The following is a 20366-nucleotide window of genomic DNA, read 5'->3' on the forward strand; positions in this document are numbered from 1 at the left end:
CATGTAACATTGGCTATCTTGCCCACCATGGCGCCTCTGCACTCCGCTTGGCGGCCGCCCACGACCTTCGGCTTAACGCTGAAGATGTTCAGCCATAGGCAAAAATGAGGCTGGATGCAGAGGAAGGCCTCGCACATGACGATGAACGCCGAGATGTTGAGGATGAAGTTCGGGGCTAGATCGTGGAAGTCCAGGCCGTAATAGAATATGAGCCCCCGGATGAACGGATGAAGAGGAAAACCCAGTCCGCGGAGGAAATGGGGAAGAAAAACAACCCTCTCATGGGGCCTGGGGGTGGGGATGAGTTGTCCCACATCTGGAAGCCGGTGCGCGATGTCGTCAGACAGGTATCCGGCCTTCCTCAGCTTTTTGATTTGCCCGTCCGTGATGGAGGAGGCCATCCATCTACCTACCGCTCCGGACATGATCGGAAAAGGTTGAGGTGGGAAGTGCGGGCTTGGACGTTGGAGCTCGAGCGCGCAGGGACGAATAAGCGAAGGAGGAAGAAGGCGTGAATGGAAAGGGCAGATTCTTATCCCCTTATATGGACGGCCAAAACTACGAGCCCCCACCAGCCTAATAAAACTCGCTTATCTCCCAAGCGCCGCGGTTAATGGCGCGGTTGGGTTACCCACGCCCGTATTGATGAAAATCCCGGAATAAGGGGACACGATCTCTGCTTTGATAAGACGTGCCAAGGAAACCGCCTCGCTAAACGCGCTGAGGTGGAACGGTAAAATGAATAAAAGCCTGGCCGTGGCGTGATGTCACGCTGCGGAATACGTCAGCAGATTAGATTGGTGCAAATGTTATTCTCTCTATGGTGGCATGTGGAACTTATTTTGCAGAGCCGGACACTATCGTGGTGTTCAGCATCTTCTATGAAGTATTCGGGGGAGGAACCCGCCTTGCAATGCCGAAGACAACTTGCGCGCTGGACTCGTCGTCATTGAAGCCTGGTTCAGGGGCTACTGAGGGAGTCCCGGATTAGGGGGTGTCCGGATGGCCGGACTATGATATTTGGCCGGACTCCCGGACTATAAAGATACAAGATTGAGGACTCCGTCCCGTGTCCGGATGGGACTTTCCTTGGCGTGGAAGGCAACCTTGGCGATACGATATGAAGATCTCCTCCCATTGTAACCGACTCTGTGTAACCCTAGCCCTCTCCCACTACTAGGGAAAAGCCTAGCAGCAGCGCGGGTTTTGGGCCTATTAGCAGCGCGGGGGCCGGCGCTACTAATAAGGCGCTACAACTAACTTATAGAAGTAGCGCGGGTGCCACTCGCGCTACTACTACGTCCTTTAGTAGTAGCGTGGGTAAAAACCCGCGCTACTACTACCAGCGCGAGTTTTTTTTTGAATTTTTTCAAAAAAATAATTCGATTTTTTCCCCTAATTTGCAAATTTTTGAATTATTTTAACCTCAATTCTCTAATCACCCCTCATCGCTGCACAATTTAATCTCTAATCACCCCTCATCATTTCAAATCATCTAACTTCCCGGACGGTCACCCATCCTCTCACTACTCCAGCCTAATCACGCTTAACTTCTGGGTTCTATTCTCCCTCGTTTCCAAGTCTGCACTTGTTGTTTTCCTGACAATAGTAAGATGTCAATCCTATTAACCTCAGGAATTTAGCTTGAGAATGAAGTCACACATTTCACTATTTGAGTTTGAAACTATTGTTCTTAAAAATTAGTAACACTAATATTTCTTGAATAATTAGTTTGACCACAATTTGACCACAGTTTGGCCATAGTTTGACCAGATTTGACCAAAATTCAAAAAAACTAAAATAATTATTTAGTAACACTAATATTCTAGAATAATTAGTTTGACCATTGTTTGACCACAGTTTGACCACACAGTTTGAAATTTTTTCGACTTTTTCCACTCTAGATCTTAAAAGCCCCGTAACTTTTTTTTGTTAGGTTTTTTCTGTTAGGTTTTTCATGATTTTCGAGTAGATGATTTTTCATATAAAAAACGTTTTCATCCGAGTTAGCATGCAAAAGTTATGCCCATTTTTACAAATTCTCAAGAGACTTTGCAAATAAAGTCGAAATTCATATTTGCAAATTTTCCCAACAACTAGACCACATATCACATGGGAAACTTATTTTCTTTTATTTTTTTGACATTTTCATCATTTTCTTTTATTTTTTTTAAAACTGAAAAGGCGATCCACAGGGGGGGGTAGAGTTTGAAAATGGGACCTTTAGTAGTAGCGCGATTTTTTACCCCCTCGCTACTACTACGGCACCACTTAGTAGTAGCGAGGGCTAAAAACCAACGCTACTACTATCAAACTTATTAGGAGCGAGGTTTTAAAAACCCGTGCTACTACTATGGCATGTCCTGGGGGGCACGGTAGAGACTGCTTAGTAGTAGCGAGGGTTAAAAACCCGCGCTACTGCTATCAACTTAGTAGTAGCGAGGTTTAAAAACCTGCGCTACTGGTAAGTAGCAGTAGCGAGGGTTTTTAACCGCCGCTACTAGTAACTTTCTGTGTATAGGCTTTTCCCTAGTAGTGTCCGGTGTCTATATAAACCGGAGAGTTTTAGTCTGTAGGACGAACAACAATCATACCATAGGCTAGCTTCTAGGGTTTAGCCTCTATGATTTCGTGGTAGATCCACTCTTGTACTACCCATATCATCAATATTAATCAAGCAGGAGTTGGGTTTTACCTCCATCGAGAGGGCCCGAACCTGGGTAAAAAAATCGTGTCCCTTGTCTCCTGTTACCATCTGCCTAGACGCACAGTTCGGGACCCCCTACCCGAGATCCGTCGGTTTTGACACCGACAATCACCTCTGTAATCCCCATATACACAAGCAATATAATCAAGAAGGATGTAGGGTATTACATCTTAGAGAGGGCTCGAACCTGGGTAAATATCGTGTTCTGGGTCCCTTGTTCCCCATCGATCCAGGATCCACAATTAGGCCCCCCTACCCGAGATCCGCCAGTTTTGACACCGACACCATCCCCTCATCGATGTGTGCCGTGTTCGCCTCGACCCTCAACGCTTCTCTGCTAGTGATGGAATGTGGAACGAGCGGTGCAGTGACACCTTTGTGAGAATGTTCCCCACATGTGTGGATCTTGCCACCTATAGATGTTGTCACATCTCCTCTTCAGGTGGCGGTGGATGGAAGACAAGGCATTGCTGATTGATAGGAGGAAAAAACAAACACAAAACTATTATGGGATAACCAAAAGGCTATATAGATAGATGAAGCAAATCAAAAGGTATAGTTAACGCACACGTCACATCTACTACCATCTTGCATTAATTGCGGCAGAAGAAGGAAGTAAACGTATGAACTAGGAGCCCCATCACCGTGGATACAACGCTGCAAGCAGATGATGCGGTTCAGTGCGGAAACATCGCCGTGGGTGCTCGTCGGGCCGGGAGAATCTTAGAAGTGGTCACAGGGCTGTGTCACTCTGCGGTTATGTGGTGTGAGGCCCATGGCATGTTGGACCGGTTCACTATAGGGCCTCTGGATCAGTTTGTAGAGTAATAATGATGATAAGTTGGGCCAGTCAGCTAGCGTCTAATGTGAAATGACGCGAATAAGGAAAGAAATGCCTTGTGAAAAAACATAGGCTTCTGGTATGTTCACGATTACGATCGGATGGCTCAAATTCTCACATCGACGTGGAGGCTCGAAAAAGCAGATCCTTCCGATGCGTCCACGATTATGATCGGACGGCTCAAAGTCTCGAATCGACGTGGAGGTTTGGAAAAGCAAATGCTTCCGATACGTTCACCATTATGATCGCACGGCTCAAATTCTCGAATCGACACGGAGGCTCGGAGGTAGCTGATAAATTAAAGAGGAAAAGGAAAACCTAATTTCTTCTTCGTCTGGTGCTCCCTTCCGGCCCAATGTGGATCTAAATCTCTATCCACCGCCGGGCCGTCGCCGATGCCTCACGACCGGAACGTTGCCACCACTGGCACGCCCCGACACCGCCGCCATCGCAGTCCCTGCTCTCCCCACCCCGTCCGCGAGCTTCGACATCGGTCTTTGAGGTATGACCGCGATTTCTGTCATCCAGTGATTATTATCACTCAAATCGAACCCTAACTAATTTTAACCTCTACAAATTTATGGTGTGTCGGCGCACCATCTAGACCAGTCCCCGCCGGTTGATGCCCCTTGCTAAATCCACCCGTCTGCGACCCTGAGGCGCTCGGCGATAGCGAGGAGGATGCCTGGCCTACCTTTACCTAACTGGGACGCAACGTACGCCTCTCCCCCTAACCTATTTTGTTATTGCTGTGCTTATGCTATACTCGTGCTACTTGTTACTTTAGTTGTGTCGAATTTGCCTGGTCATGTCTGTGTGGGCAACCCAGGAGAAAAAATAAAATAGGTACAATGTTCATAGCTTACCTTGGTTGCATTTGGAAATTAATAAATGAGTATTGTATATTGACTCATCCCTGGTTGGTAACCTATGTCGGCTGGTTGCACCTGGAAACTAGTAATTGGCCATTTTATTTCCAACAATTAATCACTGGAAATCAATGTGGCCCACCTTGGTTGTATCCAGATTCTGATAAGTAGCTTAGTTGTTCTATAATTGTTCAGCTGCATTGCAGGTATGCACTCATGTATATATGGTAGATGTTTTTCTTGATCTTAATAGTAGATGAGATGAATGTATCTTCTACTTTTGATGTTGGTGCTGCATACATGCAGGGACGCTGGGTATGAATTCAGTTACCCTCAGTCTGCAAACCAGATGTGCCAGCAACAGCTGAGAGCTCGATTATCTCCAGATGAGCAGCTTGCTGCTGAAGAACATTCCGCGTTGTACTGCAAGCCAGTTGAGCTCTACAATATCATTCAGCGGCGAGCCATTAGAAATGTAAGTTCCATCTTAGTTTTGCAGCTTCATTTGACATGAATCACATGTGTTTATCACATAACCATCATGTGCAAGTGATTTGATATACCAATGATCTCTCACTGACTTTTACAGCCTGCTATTCTGCAAAGATGCCTTCGTTACAAGATACATGCAAGCCCAAAAAAGAGGTACACACTTTGACTCAACTATAGAACATGCTGACACTCAAAATTGTTGTGCTCCAAATCCAATATTTCGAGAAAAAGAAAGGACTGTCCTGTTTAAAAATGTATTTTCTTTTTTTACATAGCGGACACTTCACTATTTTTTATTTGCGAATTGCAAAGACTTCACAATTATGTACTTTGCTGATTCCTTTAGCTCTCTTGGAACTGCGTACATAAGGTCATTATGATTAGAGTTGAATCAAATTGGAAATGCTTTGAACACAGTAGTATCAAACCGTAGATCCTACTCCACCAAATAATTTGAAGAACGTAGTATGATTTTTTCATTATTCTTAATGCTTATTTAGTCATTTGGAAACTAATTGGTATGATAATTTCCCTTCCGAATGCCACTTCCTAGGTTGGCTATGCAACCCTTAGCACATACATGATCATAAAAAGTAGTAGAAGAGAAATGCATCAGAAGTCGATAAACTTGGCAAGTGGAAATACTTAGGCATGCCACCTTGCAAATCATGCATCTGCCTCCCTTAATTGGCAAATCGGATCAATTTTAGTCCAATCGAACCGGGGTATGGCAGGCAAAAGAACGACATGCTGGCGGTGACATGTCATGTCTGGGATCTTGCTAGGGGTTTTTCTACATGCGATACACATGAGTGTGGCGCTCTATGTTAGGGTTAGGATATTTTTCCAGATAGGTCATGTCGGAGGGGTCACACACTCACGCATAGTGTGATTCTAGCATGAGCATTACATTAGACCCATCTTCTAAAGTACAATTTTGTGGACTGAAATTGATAATATTTGACTCATCTTCTAAATCACAAATTTGTGGTTATGTTTTTGTAGCACAATTGTTACATAGTAATAGAATAATTCATGGTCAAATGTTTGTTCTACTGAAACTTAATACGCCTGTTATTTGAAACAGAGGTGGTACTATATATTGTATTACACATTTGGTACATTTGTGATCTATGGAACTTTAGTGTGTGTACTATACACATCATGTTTATTCAAGTATGGCTCTTGGTACTCGCCAAAAAAAGTATGGTTCTTCGTAGAGCAAAGTGAAGTACTTTAGTTTACGGTGTACCCGGGATTTAACAATTCGCTACCTTTTCTCATGGCCCTCGACAAATTTGTCCACCCAACAGCTCGAAACCACCATCGTGCCACTCTGGTAAGCCGTCAAGAGAGTTTTGATAGTCGCCTGTGATGCCAAGCACCACTCCTAGGCATGCCTCAGCTCACTGTGTAGGAATCTGAGAGCGATGGTGGCCTCAGCCTCCGTTCGAGATTCTCAGTGGCTTATGCCCCCTCCCGTCAGAGAATGACTACGGCCTGCCTATGTGGCCCTGGGTGGTGCTCCTCGACAAATCAAGGGTGTGAGGTATGAGGGTGCGAGAGACATGGCAGTGAGATGAGTTCATTTTATTTGTATTTTTATCGCTAAAAGACGAGGAACCATGTGATTCCACCGATTTGGAGGAATCTGTTGGTTTGGTATCGGAGTGGTATATCCACTTGTGGGGAATCAATCTGTTCCAGTTTCTTCTCAAACCAAACACAAGAACCAGTGCCAGGTGCAGAACCAACCTGTGACATTCCACCCCATGCCCCAAAACCAAACACACCCTGACCCTAGTAGAAGCTGAAATAGTAGCTTGGCCAAACAAGGCCCAAGTGATTGAGTTCTCAGGTGTAATGTATGTTAAATTATGTACTAGCCACTTTTGGATTTAATTGTCTATTCATTGTGTAAATACCGATCAGTGTTTGTGCTATGGATGTAGGATTCAGGTAAAGGTATCACTATCTCGAAATACAAATATGGAGTTGCTAGAACAGAATATCTTTCCTCTTTATGTTATGTTGGCTACACCTACCAGTAATATTTCGCTTGAAGGGATAAGTCTGCCTTATTTTAGTTCCACACATGCAACATTTTGTACCAAATGATCTCTTATCTCACTAATGCATAATGTTTTGCAGCATTCTCCGATATATCGATTCAGTCGGGCTTGTTGGCTTACAGGTTTTAGTGAATTCGGTAATAAAGGTCGCACCAAAGCTACATTCATAATTCCAGACATCAAGAATTTATCAACCTCCCGAGCTTGCAACCTTAACATTATCCTTATCAGCTGTGGTATGATGTACTTCACATGTAATGTTTATGGTTTTACATTTCTTCACCACCATCACATATTGTTCCATTTTTAGTTTCGGAAGGGCAAGTTGGGGAAAATCTTGGTGAAGATAACTCCTCTGTGGACCATGTGGAAGGCTCTGCTCTCCAAAGTAAGTTTGTGGTTGTTATTGTGTGAAAAAAATACTAAACAGTTACTAGAATAAGCGCATGCTTACCGTTGTTTAACACAATACGTTAAAACTTACTCCCTCCATAAACTAATAAAAGAGCGTTTATAGATCACTAAAGTAGTGATCTAAACAATATATATTAGTTTACGGAGGGATTAGCATGTAAGACATTTAGATAGCCACACAAAATGTGTGCCACACAGGTTGAGCTACCACTAGCCAGTTATTGTTGCTTATTGTTAGATGTGTATAGCCCCTTTTCTGTATATCCCCAGTGTATAAGGGTTTTCTGCACTTTACCTCACAAGTACATATATTGGCCTTTGGCCCTCAGAGTGATTATCCAACATGGTACACGATGCTAGGTTAGCCCTTTCCCCCCGCACGACGCAACTCCGTGCACCTTGTACCTAGTCTCCGGCCACCACCGGCCGTCTCTGGTCGCCCATATGCCTCCTCTTCCTCAGCTTCGCTGCAGCTCCGCCCCGTCCGGCGGCTGCCCTACCTCGTCCGGCTGCCGCGGCTCCGCCCCGTCGGGCCATTGTTCCTCTCCATCCCGTGGCCGTTGCTCCTCCCCATCCTGCCGCCGCAACACTGCCCTGTCTCACTGCCGCTCCACCCCGCCTTCCCTGCTCTGCCCAGTCTGGCCGCCGCCCAGTATGGTCGCCGCAGCCTCAGCCCGTCCCGTTCAGCTGCCCAGGTCGGCTTCTCCTGGCCTGGCGACCAGGGCGACTGGGTTGCCTCCCGCCTGGCTCGTACGCCTCCCGGCGTGCCTAGGCCTCGTGAGCCTCGATCCTGATTGATCTATATCGGGATCCCTGCATCTGTTGACTACAAAAAAAGGCTCCTCATTTCTTCTTCGGGCTACATTGTTGTTCTTCGGTGCTCGGTGATCTTCGATGGCACCAACTATGCTGAGTTTGTGGGTTTCATGCGCATCCATATGCGCAGGCTTCTTCTATGGGGCGTTCTCTCTGGCGAGGTTCCCTGTCCACCTTGCCCTGTTGCTCCAGTGGCCCCTATCCCGCCGGTGCCGCCTGTTCTTGCTACTGCTGCTTCCCAGGATGACTGGGATGCAGCCAAGGCTCTCGATGCTGCTGCGGATGATGCTTATGATCACCAGGTATCAGCTTATTTAGATGCTCTCTTTGTCTACCGTGATGATCTGTGTGCTTACACTCAGTGGTGCAATGATGATGCTCGAGCTGCTGCTGTCCTCCCTTCAAGTGTCCTCCCTCAGTTTGCTTCGGAGTTCATGGGCCTCGACGCTGTTGCAGCGATGTAGTCGTATCTCTATCAACGCTATCAGCCCTCGAGTGATGCTCTCTACTTATCTATGGTGCGTGAGGAGGACGCTCTTTAGCAGGGTGACTCTTCTGTTGATGAGTTCTACATGCAGATGTCTGCCATCTAGTGCCAGCTTGACTCGCTTCAGTCAGTTGTTTGTGGAGCTTGGGGCTGCTGTCAGACTATGCGGTCTGATCTGGAGTTTTAGCGTGTCCGTGAGTTCTTATCTCGACTTCGCTCTGAGTTTGAGCGTCGACGTGCCCACTTGCTTGCTCGTGGACGTGTTCCTATCTCAGAGGTGCTTGCTGAACTTCGGGATGAGGAGACTTGGCTTCGCTCTGCTGGTTTTTCTTGTGGTTCCCTCTGTGTTGGCTGTCGGAGCTCCTGTGTCCTTTGCTCGTCTCACCGCTCCACCGCTCATGCCCACACCTTCAGGGGGTGGGTCACCCTTTCTATCTTGAGAAGGGTCGGTCGCTTTGTGACACCTTCTATGACTACTGCTCTCGACCTGGTCACCCAGAGTCTGATTGTCGTGAGAAGAAGCGAGACCATAGGCACGCCTCTTCTAGTGGGACTCCTAGCTCTTCCTCGACTCCGTCACTCACTGACTAGGACATTGTGCAGCTCAGGCGTCTTTTGACTCCCTCAGGATCTTTGTTGATTGGTTCTGCCGCTATTGTGACTGCATCCACACCCCCCACCACCGCCGGCACCTTCACTGCCAGGTACATCTTCGTGGGTTCTAGATTCTGGAGCTTCCTTTCATATGTCTTCTGATTCTTCAGCTTTGTCTTCGCTTTGACCTCTTGATTCTCCTATTAATGTTCTTACTATTGATGACACATCTCTTCTTGTTGCTAGTCGTGGTATTCTTTCTACTCCATCATTCTCTCTTCCTAGTGTTTCACATGTTCCCCGCCTTACCATGAATCTTTTTTCGACTGCCCAACTTACTGATTCTGGTTGTCGTTTCATTCTTGATATCGACTCTTGTTCCATTCAGGATCGTCACACCAAGGCTTTGGTTGGTGCTGGCCCCTGCGCCGTGAGTCAGAGGGCCTTTGGGAGGTTGACTGGCTTTGTGTTCCTTCCACTGCCATCACTTCTGCCAGTTCTCATGCTCTTGTTGCCTCCTTGTCTGCGTCCTTCCAGCAGTGGCATCATCGCCTTGGTCACATATGTGTTTCTCGCTTGTCATCATTGGTGCGTTAGGACGTCTTAAGGTCTGTCTCTTGAGATGTTTCTTTACATTGTAATGGTTGTAGACTTGGCAAACAAACCCAGTTACCTTATCCTACTAGTGAGTCGGTATCTCAGTGTCCGTTTGACTTAGTTCATTCTGATGTCTGGGCTCCTGCTCCCTTTGATTCGAAAGGTGGTCATCGCTACTATGTTGTGTTTATTGATGATTTCTCTCGCTACACTTGGCTCTACTCATCAAATCTCGTAGTGAGGTTCCCTCTATATACAGACGATTTGCTGCCATGGTTCAGACCTAGTTTTCCATGCCTATTTGTACTCTTCGTGCTGACTTAGCTGGAGAGTACATCTCCCAGATGCTACATGGTTTTCTCGTGGAACAGAGTACTCTTGCCCAGTTCTCGTGTCCTGGTGCTCATGCTCAAAATGGCATTGCAGAGTGCAATCATCGTCATCTGCTCGAGACGGCTCGTGCACTGATGATCGCCGCTTCCCTTCCACCCACTTTTGGGCTCAGGCCGTTTATGCATCCACCTATCTCATCAACATTCAGCCTTCGACAGCTCTGCAGGGTGGTATTCCTATGCACTATCTCACTGGTCATTCTCATGACTACTCGGCTCTTCGTATGTTTGGATGTGTGTGCTATGTCCTTCTTGCCCCGCGAGAAAGCACCAAACTGACGGTTTAGTCAGTTGAGTGTGTTTTCCTTGGCTACAGTGATGAGCACAAGGGCTATCGTTGTTGGCATCCTGTTGGTCGTTCCCTACGCATTTCGTGTGATGTGACTTTTGACGAGTCTCGTTCTTAGTACCCACGTCCTTCTTCCTCGAGCTTCTCTATGGACGATCTTTCTTTTCTTCTTCTTCCTGATACCCCCCTATTTGCCTCCTGTCCTCCCCCTCTCTTCGGCACATCTCACTCCTTCTACTTCCCCACCACCATAACCTTCACCTCCATCCTCCTCCCCATCCTCATCATTCACCTCTCCCCCATCATCTCCAGTCCAGCGCCCTCTTTCTCCATTTCATCTCCACTACACTCGTTGGCCTCATATTGAGGATGCTTCTCCGACCGTGCTTTCCACTTCCGGCACGCCTCCCCTCATGCCCACTCTGGTCCATAACCTCCACGTCGGGCCTCGTCCTTCGCCTGACCACTACTCTCCAGACCGGTACGGTCTTTCTGTTGTTGTCGAGACCACTTCCTATCAGGTTGCCATGACTTAGCCTGAATGACAACTTGCGATGGCTGAGGAGCTTGCTGCCCTTGAGCGCTCTGGCACATGGGATCTTGTTTCCCTGCCTTCCAGTGTCCATCCCATCACGTACAAGTGGGTCTATAAGATCAAGACTCGCTCCGATGGTACTCTTGAGCACTACAAAGCTCGTCTTGTTTCTCGTGGTTTTCAACAGGAGCGGGGTCGCGATTATGATGAGACTTTTGCTCCTGGGGCCCACATGACCACTATCCGCACTCTCCTTGATGTGGCTTCTGTTTGTCATCGGTATGTGTCTCAACCTAACGTCTAGAATGCTTTTCTCAATGGTGAGTTGCTGGAGGAGGTCTACATTCAGCCACCCTCGGGGTACTATGCTTCTGATGTATGGTCTGCCGCCTTCAATGCTCCCTCTATCATCTTAAACAGGCCCCCCCGCTCCTGGTTCGAGCGGTTCGCCTCTATGGTGACTGCTGCTGGCTTCTCGCCAAGTCATCATGATCCTGCCTCTCCTCGTGGTTGAACTCTTCTCCTTCTATAGAGTGATGACATGATCATCACTGGTGACGACTCTGACTACATTGCCTTTTTTAAGGCTCGCCTTCGTGACCAGTTCCTCATGTCTGATCTTGGTCCACTTTCCTATTTTCTTGGGACTAACATTTCCTCGACCTCTGATGGCTTCTACATCTCCCAAGAAAAATATATTCAGGATCTTCTTGCTCGTGTCGCTCTCAGAGATGAGCACACTGTTGTGACTCCTATGGAGCTCAACGTTCAGCTTCTTGCTTCTGCCGGTGACCCTCTTCCCAATCCCACTTTCTATCGTCACCTCATTGGGAGTCTTGTCTATCTTGGTGTTATGCGTCCTGACATCTCCTATCCTGTCCACATCCTCAGTTAATTTGTTTCATCCCCCACTTTTGTCCACTATAGTCATTTCTCTGTGTTCTATGATATATTCATGGCATGATCTCTCATTGCCTTTTCTTTCCCCACTCCAGCTCTCTCGAACTCTAGGCCTACTCTGATGCTACCTGGGCTAGTGATCCCTCTGATAGCCGCTCGTTGTCTGCTTATTGTGTTTTTCTTGGTGGCTCTCTTATTGCATGGAAGACAAAGAAACAGACTGCAGTTTCTCGCTCGAGTACAGAGGCTGAGTTGCGAGCGATGGCTATGTTAACGGCTGAGGTGATCTGGTTACAATGGTTACCTTACTGTCAGACAGTACCGGTGCTATCGGTATTGCACGTGACCCAGTGAAGCATGAGCTCATCAACTGCTGTACATGATCAGACTCTCGCGCTTCACTATCTGCCTTCTGACTTACAGTTGGTGGACTTCTTCACCAAGGCACAAACTTGAGTGTAGCATGACTTTTTTCTCTCCAAACTCACTGTTGTTTATCCACCATGAGTTTGAGGAGGGGGGGAGTTAGATGTGTATAGCCACTTTTCTATATATCCCCAGTGTATAAGGGGTTTTCTGCACTTTACCTCACATGTATATGTATTGGCCTTTGGCACTCATAGAAAGTTAGTTACTGATTATCCAACACTTATCATGTGGTGGAAGATACAATTGTGTTCTCAAATGCCCATTTCTTGACAAGAATGAAGACTAGTGATCAAACTATGTTTATCTCCCAGTATGCTAAGCTAGTTCATGCCCAATATTTTTGGCCAAACAAATCCAACTCTTGCAACCACCTATCTCTTGCATGGAAGATTACTATTACAGTCGTTGGAAATCAAAAATAGTTAACAACCATTCCTTTAATCCATGGATAACTACTTAACAAAGTATAGGTGACATGAATCACATGTGTTTATCACATAACCATCATGTGCAAGTGATTTGAAATACCAATGATCTCTCACTGACTTTTACAGCCCGCTTTTCTGCAAAGATGCCTTCATTACAAGATACATGCAAGCCGAAAAAAGAGGTACACACTTTGACTCTACTGCAGAACATGCTGACACTCAGAATTGTTGTGATCCAAATCCGATATGTCGAGAAAAAGAAAGGACTATCCTGTTTCAAAACATATTTTCTTTTTTACATAGCGAACACTTCACTTTTTTTATTTGCGAATTGCAGAGACTTCACTATTATGTACTTTGCTGATTCCTTAAGGTTATTGCGATTAGAGTTTAATCAAATTGGAAATGCTTTGAACAAAGTAGTAGATCCTACTCCACCCAATAATTTGAAGAACGTAGTATGATTTTTTTCATTATTCTTAATGCTTATTTAGTCATTTGGAAACTAACTGGATTGATAATTTCCCTTCCGAATGCCATTGCCTACGTTGGCTATGCAACAGTTAGCACATACATGATCATAAAAAGTAGAAAAGAAATGCATCAGATGTAGACAAACTTGGCAAGTGGAAACACTTAGGCATGCCACCTTGCAAATCATGCATCTTCCTTCCTTAATTTGGCAAAGCGGATCAATTTTAGTCCAATCGAACCGGGGTATGGCTGGCAAAAGAACGACATGCTGACGGTGACATGGCATGACTGGGATCTTGCCAGGGGTTTTCCTACATGCGATACACATGAGTGAGGCGCTCTGTGTTAGGGTTAGGATATTTTTCCAGACATGTCATGTCGGAGGGGTCACACACTCACGCACAGTGTGATCCTAGCATGAGCGTTACATTAGACGTCGACCCATCTTCTAAAGCACAATTTTGTGGACTGAAATTGATATCATTAGACTCATCTTCTAAAGCACAAATTTGTGGTTATGTTTTTGTAGCACAATTGTTACATAGTAATAGTTTAATTCCTGGTCAAATGTTTATTCTACTAAAACTTAATATGCCTGGTATTTGAAACAGAGGTGGTACTATATATTGTATTACACATTTGGTACATTTGTGATCTATGGAACTTTAGTGTGTGTACTATACACATGATGTTTATTCAAGTATGACTCTTGGTATTCGCAAAAAAGTATGGTTCTTCGTAGAGAAAAATTCGTCAGCCCAACAGCTCGAAACCACCACCGTCCCGCTCTGGTTAGCCGTCAAGAGAGTTTTGATAGTCGCCTGTGATGCAAGCACCACTCCTACGCCCGCCTCAGCTCTCTGTGTAGGAATCTGAGAGCGATGGTGGCCTCAGGCTTCGCTCGAGATTCTCAGTGGCTTGTGCCTCCTCCTACCGGAGAATGACTGCGGCCTGCCGCTGTGGCCCTAGGTGGTGCTCCTCCATAGATCAAGGGGGTGAGGTACGAGGGTGTGAGAGACATGGCAGTGAGATGAGCTCATTTTATTTGTATTTTTATTGCTAATAGACGAGGAACCACGTGACTCCACCGATTTGGAGGAATCTGTTGGTTTGGCATCGGAGGGGTATATCCACTTGTGGGTAATCACTCCATTCCATTTTCTTCTCAGACCAAACACAAGAACCAGTCCAGGTGCAGAACCAACCCGTGACATTCCACCCCATGCCCCAAAACCAAACACACCCTAGCATAGTTCAAAAAAGCGCTAGGCGTTAATTGTGCATTTTGCCACCGCCTTGCACTTTATTGACCAAAGCGCATGCTTATATGCAATTATGCACAGATTAAGCGTAGTTATGCGCAATGCATTTTGCCAACGCCTAGAGCCTAGGCGCGCTTAAGCGTGCCTTTTTTATCTATGCACCCTAGTAGAAGCTGAAATGGTAGCTTGGCCAAACAAGGCTCAGGTTATTAAGTTCTCATGTGTAATGTCCGTTAAACTATGTACTAGCCACTTTTGGATTTAATTGTCTAGTTATCGTGTAAATACTGATCAGTTTTTGTGCTATGGATGTAGGATTCAGATAACGGTATCACTATCTCGAAGTACAAATACTGAGTTGCCAGAACAGAATATCTTTCCTCTTTATGTTCTGTTGGGTACACCTACCAGTAATATTTCGCTTGAAGGGGTAAGTCTGCCTTTTTTTAGTTCCACACATGCAACATTTTGTACCAAATGATCTATTATCTCACTAATGCATAAGGTTTTGCAGCATTCTCCGATATATCGATTCAGTCGGGCTTGTTTGCTTACAGCTTTTAGTGAATTTGGTAATAAAGGCACACCAAAGCTACATTCATAACTCCATACATCAAGAATTTTTCAACCTCCCGATCTTGCAACCTTAACATTATCCTTATCAGTTGTGGTATGATGTGCTTCATATGTGATGTTTATGGTTTTACATTTCTTCACCACCATCACATTTGATTCCCTTTTTATTTTCGGAAGGGCAAGTTGGGGAAAATCTTGGTGAAAATAACTGCTCTGTGGACCATGTGGAAGGCTCTGCTCTCCAAAGTAAGTTTGTGGTTGTTATTTTGTGAAAAAAATACTAAGCAGTTACTAGAATAAGCGCATGCTTACTGTTGTTTAACACAATATGTTAAAACTTACTCCCTCCGTAAACTAATATAAGAGCATTTATAGATCACTAAAGTAGTGATCCAAACACTCTTATATTAGTTTACACAGGGAGTAGCAAGTAAGACATTTAGATAGCCACACAAAATGGGTACCACACAAAATATGTGCCACACAGGTTGAGCTACCACTAGCCAGTTACTGGTTCTTAACATGTGGTGGAAGATACAATTGTATTCTCAAATGCCCAATTCCTGACAAGAATGAAGACCAGTGATCAAACTATGTTTATCTCCCAGTATGCTAAGCTAGTTCATGCCCAATATTCTTGGCCAAACCAATCCAACCCTTGCAACCACCTATCTCACAGCTAACAGCAACTTACCAGACCTTCTCTTGCATGGAAGATTAGTATTAAAGTAATTGGAAACCAAAAATAGTTAACACACATTACTTTAATCCATGGATAACTACTTAACAAAGTGTAGGTGAGCAATATCTGGCTGTGTTTACCGACTTTACTGTGGTTAGGAGAATCAAATGAAAAGTATCCTTAAACATTGCATTATCTGTTTTTTGACAAGGGGCTACTAGGCCATGTATGCCATTAGTTTAGATTATTTTATCTCCTTTTATGGTATAGTTATTGTCAGTCACCCATACTGGCTAGTATAGCTAGCACATGTGCCTTCTGAAATGAAGTGTAAAGAACACATTGAATCTCAGAAACCACTTATAATTTGTAGTGTTGTTGAGTGCAGTTATTTACTATCATGTATGTGATGCATTTTGTCAGAGCTTGAAGGGAAATGTTTCTGGGGTAAAATACCAATTGATCTACTTGGTTCATCTTTGGAGAACTGTGTAAGTTTAAATTTGGGACATACAGTGGAGTTGGCTTCTGCAGTTAGTATGAGCCCAAATTTCTTAGAGGTATGCCAATTCAACTTGCTCATGGTTTTAAGCTTTAATGTTCCTATTGTATGCATTGCAAATTTTTTGTAGTATTTAACCATAGGTTGGATGAAGCAAAATCCTTTTGCAGCACTTGAAACATGTTTCAACTAAATAAATTACCTTAGCCACATGTACATTAAATATTGATGATCTACCGCATGTACCTCCTGCTATCTAGAAGGCTGTAGTGCTTGCAATTAATTAGCACATCCCATTCCAGAAGTTTAGATGGAAAATCGTCAAATTAGTAGTGCAATTTCCATCAAGATAACTGAACGTATTATAAGATGAACATTAACAGTAAAGGTTGAAATTGTAGTTTATGGAAATTCCAGTGATTCTGCAAATGTGTTTCACTCAATTCACTCGCTATCTTTTTTGTTTTTAATAGAAAATTGTTATATCAAGAGAGAGAATATGCAGTGTAGTGGAAACTACTTGCCAATCTTAGGGGTTGTTTGGTTCCAAGTCACAACTTGCCATGCTTAACCATAGGCAAGCCACAGTTTTTTGAGGTACATACTTGTTTTTTGCCACACATAACTACCTATACGGCCTATGTGTCATAGACACAATCTTTTGCACAACTTGCCATACTTAACCATAGGACCCACAGTTTTTTGAGGTACATACTCTTTTTTTGCCACACACTTGACTACCTATATCGCCCATGTGTCATAGACACAATATTTTGCACAACTTGCCACGCTTAACCGTAGGCAAGCCACATTATTTTGAGGTACATACTCGTTTTTTACCACACACTTAACTACCTATGGCCCATGTGTCATAGACACAATCTTTTGCCACACTTGTGGCTTTAATTTTGTTAGCCACTCTTTTGTGGTAAGCCACACATTGCTTAAGCAAAGATAGCCTTGAACCGAAGATGCCCGTACTTGACTCTATATGTTGATCTACTTGCCTTTCCTTTTTATATATGCAGCCGAAATTTATGGAGGAGGACAGTTGCTTGACATTTTGCTTTCATAAGGTTGATGCTACGGTAAGTTTAACCCTATTAATTTATTTTTTATCTAATAATTGTTTCTGCATTGAAGTTGTAAGTATTTTCTATATAAGATGGTGGCACCTTACTGCAGTATGTTCTGTTATTTACTTCCTTAGCTTCTCTGAGATTTGTATTATTGTTGCAGGGTTCATATCAACTCCAAGTAGGCATATCTGCTCAAGAAGCTGGTGCAAAAGACATGTCTGAATCTCCATATAGTAGTTACTCATAAAGTGGTGTCCCACCTTTATCATTACCACATATCATAAGGTAACGCTACTACATGTATATGCATATCTATAGCACTATTTATTGTAATAGAGTCATGAGTAACTTCATTCGCTTGCTTGGAAAGCTTAGTTCAAAGATATCTATTTTGAGTTTTTGACACGGTTTAGTAGATGGCCACTGTTCTGCAGTCAGCGCAGCTGAGCTTGCTGCTTGGTGAGAACATTTTATGTGTGTGTGGATGTCATGTACCAAATGTGGCAACACCAACATGGACAGGCTGTTAAATGTTTTGTTTCATAGTTGAGGGTGAAAACTGGACATCTGTGACAGTTGAGCGGGCTAAGATGGATCTGTTCATTGTTAGGTGTTGTTTTAGAATGCATGGAGTCTATCTTTTAAATTGGGTGCTAATATACACAAATATATACTGATTTGTCATGTTCAAATAATAGTTCTAGATTTTCCGTAGAAAATACCTTCAGATCATTATATTACTTTTAGTGGCTTTCCTGAAATATAGTTGAAGAAAGTGATGGCATTGGTCATAGGGACATAATGCAAAATGAAATGAACATATTGCAAACACAAAGAAGTTCTCAGCGCCATCGCGCGGTGGGGGGCGATTGGTAGGTGAGCCGCAAAGGTGGCAAATATCAGGAGGGAAGTGGGCATGTGTGCGTGGGGAGAAGAGGGGGGAAATATGTCACCTTGCCCATAAATCGTTGTTGAGAGAAGAGGCGCAGAGTGAGTGGGTGCACACAATAGAAATCAGAGGAGGGGTTAGGATTTCACTTACAATTAAGGAAGGAGAAAAATAAATAAGATGGATGTTTATTAAGAGGATTATTGTGCAATTAAAGCTGAATCTAAGAAAGTCCAACTAAAATTCTAAATCATTCGGTGAAAGTTGGATGGATGGTTCCAATTGTGTGGATTCCACGAACATGTATTGGTACCATCTATATAGATTTAGATGTCTGAAACGGCAGGTAAATGAATGGAGTCAGTATATCAAATTTATGTTAGTGCCTAGTGGTGAGGTTTTGGCTACCGGCTCAGGTTTGTTGTGCTCTTGTGTGACCTTAGCCTAACCGAAGCACCTATTGTCTGGCCAAGTCTTAGTGTGACACTTTGCTTTTACTTTCATCTCTACAAATGCATTTGCGTTTCAATGTGACCAATTGAGCAGATATTTTTTTGTTTTCCACACAGCTTGAGAGCTAGTAATGTGCTTTTCAACTTCAAGTACTACATCAATACTATGCAAAAGACTGAAGGTTAACCCTTACACAAACATTTGCATTCATGTGTTTTTCAGTTCCACACTTCCACTCACACTTGTTTGTATATAGTGTTTGACATTTTTTCTAGGTGTTCCACATTTTCTCCTTATACCTGACTGTGAAAATTATTGAACTAGATATGTTAGATATCAGAATAAATGATTCACCAGCATTGAACTATTAAAAGATATTCTGCTAAGACCCTTTCATGGTACACATGTTGGAATAATAACTACTTCTGTTTGATGGTGGTAATCTTGTTAGTTTGTCACACTAATATTGGTACCATAGCTAGTAACCTAGTGGAGAACTTTACGCTGTTACGCTTTAGGTTAGCATATGATCCTGGAACTAAAGCGAGTGAGCTAATTTCGGTAATGGTAAGTATAATGGTTTTAATGTACTAATATGTTTTTAACATAGGAAATGCTTATATATTTATCTCTTTACAACACAAGTAGTATCCATTTGATTAATTATGAATTGTGCATTTTTTGTTCTGAAAATCAAGTTCTGTGTCATTACCATAAACACAAAAGTCAGATATGCTCTATTAAAAAAGATGCAATTATTGAAAATGCTAGTGCATACGACAGAAAGCTCACACCTCATATAATACACACTTTGATTCTACTGCACAACATGCTGACACTCAGAATTGTTGTGATCCAAATCCAATATTTCGAGAAAAAGAAAGGACTGTCCTGTTTCAAAATGTATTTTCTTTTTTACATAGAGGACACTTCAGTATTTTTTATTTGCGAATTGCAGAGACTTTGCTATTATGTACTTTGTTGATTCCTTTAGCTCTGTTGGAAACACGTACATAAGGTTGTTACGATTAGAGTTGAATCAAATTGGAAATGCTTTGGACATAGTAGTATCAAACCGTAGATCCTACTCCACCCAATAGTGTGAAGAATGTAGTATTATTTTTTTCATTATTCTTAATGCTTATTTAGTAATTTGGAAACTAATTGGATTGATAATTTCCCTTCCGAATGCCATTGCCTAGGTTGGCTATGCATTAGTTAGCACATACATGATCATAAAAAGTAGAAGAGAAATGCATCAAAAGTTGATAAACTTGGTGATGTCTCCCATGCCTTGATCCAGCAAGGAGAGAGGGAGAGGTTGAGGAAGACTCCATCCAGCAGCAGCACAACAGCGTGGTGATGGTGGAGGAGCGTGGCAATCCTGCTTGGCTTTGCCAAGCACCACGGGAGAGGAGGAGGGAGAGAGGTAGGGTTGCGTTAGGGAGAGGTGAAACTCATGTGTTGGCAGCCCCAAAGTCCTCAAGTATATATAGGGGAGAGGGAGGGGGGTGCGCCCCCTCTAGGGTTCCCTCCCTAGGGGTGGCGGCAGCCCAAAACCCATCTAGGGTGCGGCCAAGGGGGGGA

The 20366-nt window shown here is 43.9% G+C and overlaps 1 pseudogene; it reads left to right on the top strand.

The window, feature by feature from the left end:
• Window positions 1–4229: 4229 nt before the first annotated feature.
• On the top strand, window positions 4230–18965 carry LOC119279253 (annotated as a pseudogene).
• Window positions 18966–20366: the final 1401 nt, after the last annotated feature.

The sequence above is a fragment of the Triticum dicoccoides genome, chromosome 3B, assembly GCF_002162155.2.
Source record: "Triticum dicoccoides isolate Atlit2015 ecotype Zavitan chromosome 3B, WEW_v2.0, whole genome shotgun sequence".
Lineage (NCBI taxonomy): Eukaryota > Viridiplantae > Streptophyta > Magnoliopsida > Poales > Poaceae > Triticum > Triticum dicoccoides.